We start from the raw sequence: 6,754 nt of genomic DNA, 5'->3' as shown, positions 1-6,754 counted from the left end.
GTAGTTACCTCCTTCCTCAATTTTCCCCCCTCCTTCCTGGGAACTGCCCTCCCTCTGTCTCTGTCTTTCTCCTTTAGCCCTTCTTGTTACATTCTTTTTCTTTCTTCTCTCCTTTCCTGCCTTCATTTCTTCTCCAGCTACCTTTTCCCCCTTGCCTTCTCTCCTTTCTCTTCACTTTCTTCTGCTTTTGCAGGCATTCATATTCTATGCAGCCACCATTTTTCCCCCCTTAAGACAGGATGTATAAAGAAAAAGGCAAAACAACCATAATTATGATCAAAGGAAGGAACAGACATGCTTAACACACTGCATTTGTTGTCACTAAGTGATTTAAGGCAACTATTGTTGTGATTTGGCACTATATAAATTAATTAAAATTGAATTAAACTGAATTAAAAACAACCATTGTCCAAGCTGTTACTTGAGTTGCTGACATAAGGTTTTTTTCCAATTTGTTTATAACATATAGATATTTTTATTGCCTTTGAGTGGTCATGTGAGTATTCATCAGTATTTTAAGCAAATGATTACAAAACATGTTTAACGAGCGGAAGTCCCACAGTTGCCTTAAAACATATGAATTTTAAAGCCACAAATTCAGTGTAGTGTGAGGTTGGGGTGGGTGGATAGGTCAACAAAATACTGGACATAAACAAAATAGACCTGTTTCATTTTTTTAAACCAGTCAACCAACAATGTGTAGCATTTCCATATCTAAGTGTACGAAAAGGGTCTGCAATCAGTACGGACATCCATGTGTTTGGCACATCTGTAATAGTTAAAACAAGAAGAAGAAGTCATGCAGCAGGCTATGGCAGCTTTTTTTCTCCCACTGAATAAAAGCTTTTTGCCATTTCAAAGTCAAAAATTCAGGTTACGCTTGCAAAATATTAAGTTAAGGGTAAAATCAGGATTAATTCAATCACCCTGCTGGATACACTTGATCGACAGATATTAGTTTGTAGTGGCTGGTGGATGTAACTTTTAGACTTCCTAATTATTTGTCACTCAACTGAGAGAAAGGCACTTAAATGTTCATACTAAATTACCTAAGTTAAACTAGGCTGACCTAGCTCTTGGTTAGGTTTAGGTAAGATTACTGGGTTAGAGACAGCTAACATACAGGTCACTACATCTAGGGTTAGTGTTATACTAACTCAAAATTGTGAGAAAATAGTTTGAAATTGACCCAAAATTTAAAACTTCAAGTTTTTAAAGTTGATGAGTTTTGCTCTGGAGCCAGCTTCCATATCAGGACCTGCTGCTGAGTGGGGGCAGTAATGTTTATTTTCCCCCAATACACGTGTTGCATTTATTAGTCAAACAAAAATAGAGGCACAATCAAGAGCAAAATAGTCCAAATTTCCTTGATTCCTGTTGAATGATCAATGTGGCTGTTCTCCCAGGTGTTACAATAAAGTTTATTGACAAGAGGATTTAAGGTTTAGCTTAGTTAGAACTTAGCTGGAAGCTAGGTAGCTAGCTGATATACATCCATAGATGATAAAACATGTTCTGAAAAAGGAAATACAGCAGTGCTATAACTTTGATGTAAGTAAAGACAGAAAACTAAATAGAAGTAATATTTGGTAGGTAGTGAATTTGGACTAACATATAATGGTCTGCTAGCCAAAGAGCTATGGTTAAGCTAATGTAAACACATTAGCTCAAAGAAGATAGAAAATTAGGGTTGAGCTATTCTTAATAAAAGTTAATGTTGACAGTTCTTGATGGGCAGAGACAAACACTATCACAATATTGCTGAATGAGACTTTGAAAGTCCAAGCTTCAGTCAAGAGAAAATTCGAGACGATTCATCCACCACAAGCAGTCTGCACTTCCTTCTTAATATGGTGGGGTACACTGACTAGCCAAATTCGAGATGGCCTCAAAACTTTTTGCATGCAGAACATGGAGTAAAATAATTTTGAGGCTCTCCGTATCTTGTTCCCCATGACTCTTTTTATGGTTGTTTGAGTCTTTTTGTAGTAGTTCTGCATGCTTTTGAGGTTATTTTTAATCTTTTTGTGAGTATTTAGGCTGATATTTGGGGGGTGTTTATTTCCTACTTTTGCTCAGCAATGTTTTATTTTCAATATAGACAACAATTATAGTCTATACCTACAGTTTGTGCCTACACCAATCCTTGCAGATCCATGAAAACTAGAACCGATCCTTTACAAAAAGGATAAACTTCCAAGGAAGACCTGTCGAGGTTCATGCGAACATCGTCTTTCCCTGCCGCTGTGATCTCACATCATAACAATGCGAGGATGCAAGGCAACTTTCAAGACTTAGCCTCGTCCTCACATGGTGAGGTGGCCCAGGTTGTTAATGACAGCATTCGAGGGGGAAGAGCTCTGACTAACCTGCCTTAAAAAGGAAAACTATCCCGTCCCAAGAGTCTGAGACACAGAGTGCAGCAGTACATACCAGAGCAAAGAAATACCACATTCACAAACAATATGTGCCATTAATGCTGATAACATTACATGTGAGTGTGAAGGGGATTTAAAGGGAGGTTTCCCTCTGCCAGCATTTAAAGTGGCAGACCTGGAGCCGTGTCAAACTTTAAAGGAATTACTAACACAAAAACATACCGAGCCAGATATTCATACTACAGTGCTACTGTAGTATGAACCTTTGATCTGTCCAACAATTTAATTTCATCTACTTTAGATAAGAGTTTATAAATTGCTGTTTTATATGTCTCGCTTTTGTTTTTATGTGATATATTCAGTTGTATTTATAGTGAACCCTGGCTGGTTGTCTCCCTCTTTATGATGATGGTAGAAAGTGTGAACAGTAAGCAAAACAATGGAAATAAGTCTGCATTTCCACCCTAAGTACTTTAAGCTTTAGGTTCCAGGAGCTTTTTCTCAAGAAACTAAAAGGTTTCTTCAACATTAATCAGTCGTGACTTTCTTAAATCCCACGGTAATAAAGGCCACACAGACGAGTCTCTCACAGACACTTTGACTCAGACAGGTTTTAATAATGAGATTAAAAAGGCTGCAGTTCATTCAGGTGTTTCTGCTGAAGGGCCATGCAGGGCTTTCTGTGACACCTCATTAATGGGATTATGTACAACTGCACTAATCTCTCAGTGAAAACTCACACCTCATCAATGTTTAAAAAGGTTTCTGTGGACTGATCCTAAGCTGGATAACGCTAAATCTTTCCAAATCTAAAGCCTAAACAAAAAGGTAGAATATTTAGCTTTGTGGTGATGAAATGCTGACATTTTTTTAAAATAGTGTTTAGATGTAGTTGCAAAGCAGACATTACAAGTGTGAAATGTGATGCTGGTTTAATCCACTCAAGCTTCTTTTGCTGTCTTCGTAAGAAGAGAGTTTAACATGAGTATTTGGGTTATCTGACAAAATTCTTTTTCTTTTTTAATAGAAGTCTTATTTATTGATATCTGTTTTCTGTGTCATTGTAGGATTTCCCTGTGTTCCCTGGTGTATCTTTGTATAATTTAGTCTCAAAATGTCAAATTCATGTCGGCAGGTGCAAAATAAAATCACGATTATCACATCTGGTCCTCGGTCATTGACCCAATGTCTTGAGCTTATGGGCTTTCTAGTTTCAGTTCCATTTGTTTGTTTGTTTGTCTGTTTGTTAGCAGTCAAGTGTTTTTAAGGTATCAGCTTAAGGGTTTTAGTATAACCCTTGCCCTTCAGGTGGAGGTGCGCACTCTGGGTGTTCTTGTTTTAGATATTATCTGGTTATTCTTTCTGTTTGTTGCATCATGGTTTGCTTTTCCTTTGATCCTGGTTATAGTTTTGGTTTGTTGTTCTTTTTGTATTTTACTGTTTAGTAGTTTTTTCAGGAATGACATTTCCTCCCCTGTCACCAAACACTTATGCAGAAGTCTAATAACCATATGAACTTTGATTAGGAAAGGTTCTGTCATCCCGTCAGATAATTAAGCTAATCAGACGTCAATGTAGAAACAGTTAACACATTCATTTCTGACCAGGCTAACAGGAAGAAACACATTTCTCAGATGTGCTTTTATTAATCATTTTAATGATTATTCTTGTAGACTTTTATTATTATGTCTATTGTGGCTGTATGAAATGAGTCAAATTCATAGTCTTTTGTAGACTCAGCTAGCACAAGTTACCACCAGCTTTTGGGGGGGGGGAAATGATTTTTTTCCATTTATATTTTTTAAGTTTTCTTTCAAGCCTGTAAATAAATCAATTTAGATTATTTCAGTCCACTGAATTGCCATGAAAATAGACTTAATCCTCATCCTTCCACCTGACATTTAACCTCCTGTAGCTGAATGTTGGGTCTTTTATGGCCAGCACAACCCTCCATGCTCTGGTGTGGACGGTGCAGATGCTAACAGACCTAACAAACCTATCTAGGTCAGTAAGGTTGTGGAAATGGAGCTTGACTCCTTAATACAGGTGTAAGAAACACTGATAAGCCTTCACACCCTCTCAATGAGGTGCTGGACAGTTTAGCAAAAGAGTCTTTACACCATGATGCACTACAGGAAATCTTTCCTACCTGTGGCCATCAAACTACACAACACCACCTGGACGTGCTACATCTTGTTTTTATGGTTCATGGCATTGCTCACCTTTGGAGTATTTATTTTAATATACTGCACCTTGACTTGCACCTGGAAATGTATCCCTCTAGTAGGTCATTAGTGTCCTCTCCAAGAGCAAAACTGTAAACTAAAGGCAATGAAGCCTTCATTTATTCAGGTCCACTAGCATGTCTAGTTATTATCATTATTGTTATAAAGTGATTGCAATTAAGGCCTGATGCTCATACCAAGAAATTATTCCAACAACAAATCCTCCAAATGAAAAGTCACAGCAGTTTTTGATTCTCCATGCAGGCATTCCTGATTGATGAGAGCCGTGCATCTCTAGCAGGGAACTGGAGTTCAGTGCTCATGTTGTCATGGTTTGAACTGGAACAAACTTGTTTTTACTATGTTAAATACACGTTAAACAACTCAGTTTTCTGTGTTTCTGTCATGGTCCGGAGTCTGGTGACTCCATGTTTATGTTTTGTGTTTATTAATATTTTAGAGTTTTCTGTTTTTGTTATATTTCTTCCAGTGTTTAGGTGTTCTCTATGCTCCCCTTGTGTTCGTGTCATTTTACTTTGACGGTCCTTTGTCTCACGTCTGTGTTTCTAGCCTTGACTCCATTTAGTCTCGTCAAGTGTGATCAGTCCAAGCTGTGCTCTCCTCCTGTGTCCCATTCCCTCGTTATCCCTCAGTGTATTTTAGCCCTGTGTTTCTTTCTGTCAGTGTTGCTTTTTGGGTTTCTCCTGTCGTACCCCCTGGAATCACCGGCCGTGGTTTCCCAGTTTTTTGTTATTAGTTTCTAGGTTTTAGTTTGGTATTGTAAGTTGTGCCACTGCAATAAAGCAGCCTCCTCCAGTTCATCCCTGTGTTTTGAGTTCTGCATTTGGGTCCTTCCTGCTGCCTGCCATTTCATGAGTTTCAAGTGCATCTTACCATCCATCCAACCATTCAGGCATAAGCGGTGGAAAGACTTCAGTGACGTTACTGCTGTTTGGAGTTTTCTAAGTTTTCTTTTAAGTTTTTTTTTGTTTTGTTTTTTGCTTGTTTGTTTGGTTTGTTTATTGTCTGTCAGCAGGATTACACAAAAAAATACTTGATCAAATTTGGCCTTGAAGGAACTTTGGCAATGTGCAACTAGAACAAGAACAAGAACCAACTATCTAAGAACCAGTAGTTATTCTATTTTCTACCACTTATCCAGTCCAGTCTGAAGGTAACTACTCTACATATATTTCACAACCACTTTGTCACTCTGGCCACTAGAGGTTGCCTAACTTTAAAACATAACTGTAAGCTTTCCCTAATTGATCTATCCTGTGATTTTCTGTGTGAAGACTATTCTAAATCCCATACGATCTGAATGTGTTCAGCACTTCCACTGATCTCACATCTATTAATAAAGTCTGAATGCTAATGTGTGAGTATGTATTTTCATCCCTCTGGGCTTCCTCAAGAGCTGACAGCTGAAGTAAACCTCTCTACAGCATTTTCTGCCTTTCCTCCTCTTCCTCCTCCTCCCTTGGTGTTCAGGACTATATAAGGATGGTTCCCCTGGTGATACAGTGATGAATGGCAGCATGGTGGGGGGATGGAGCATAAACACAGAGGTCTCCAGATAGAAAATAAAACCAAATGAGAACAAAAAAAGAGGGTGATTTGGCTCTGTTAGTCTGCTTAATGAAACACACAAATCTCAACAATGCATTGCAATTTTAAATCTGTTATTGGCACTGCAAAAAGACAGAAAATGATGGATTTTAGGAATTTAGTTTAAGCTCTTGTCAGTATCTGAAGCCTCTGTATGCTGCTGCTTTTGGTATTATTTTAAAACAGCTGATTGCTGTGCTGATTTTTTCTGTAGCAGTGTGGGTGTTAACACAAATATCTGATCAGCCAATAATATTAAAGCAATTCCCAAATGTATCTAAACACGGTCAGGATGACCTGCTGAGGTTCAAACTGAGCATCAGAATGAGGAAGAAAGGTGATTTAAGTGTGGATGTGGCATGGTTCTTGGTTTGAGTATTTCACAAACTGCTGATCTGCTGGGATTTTCCCACACAACCATCTCTAGGGTTTACAGGGAATGGTCAGAAAAGGAGAAAATATCCAGTGAGCTGCATTTATGAGGGAGAAAATGTCACAAAGCTTAAATCATGTCAAACTAGTTTCTTGAACATAAGCTAACTG

This window comes from Simochromis diagramma, unplaced genomic scaffold, assembly GCF_900408965.1.
Source record: "Simochromis diagramma unplaced genomic scaffold, fSimDia1.1 OVJJ01000107.1, whole genome shotgun sequence".
In the NCBI taxonomy this organism is placed as follows: domain Eukaryota; kingdom Metazoa; phylum Chordata; class Actinopteri; order Cichliformes; family Cichlidae; genus Simochromis; species Simochromis diagramma.
The sequence above is the reverse complement of the archived record's forward strand: the minus strand, read 5'-3'. Positions refer to the sequence as shown.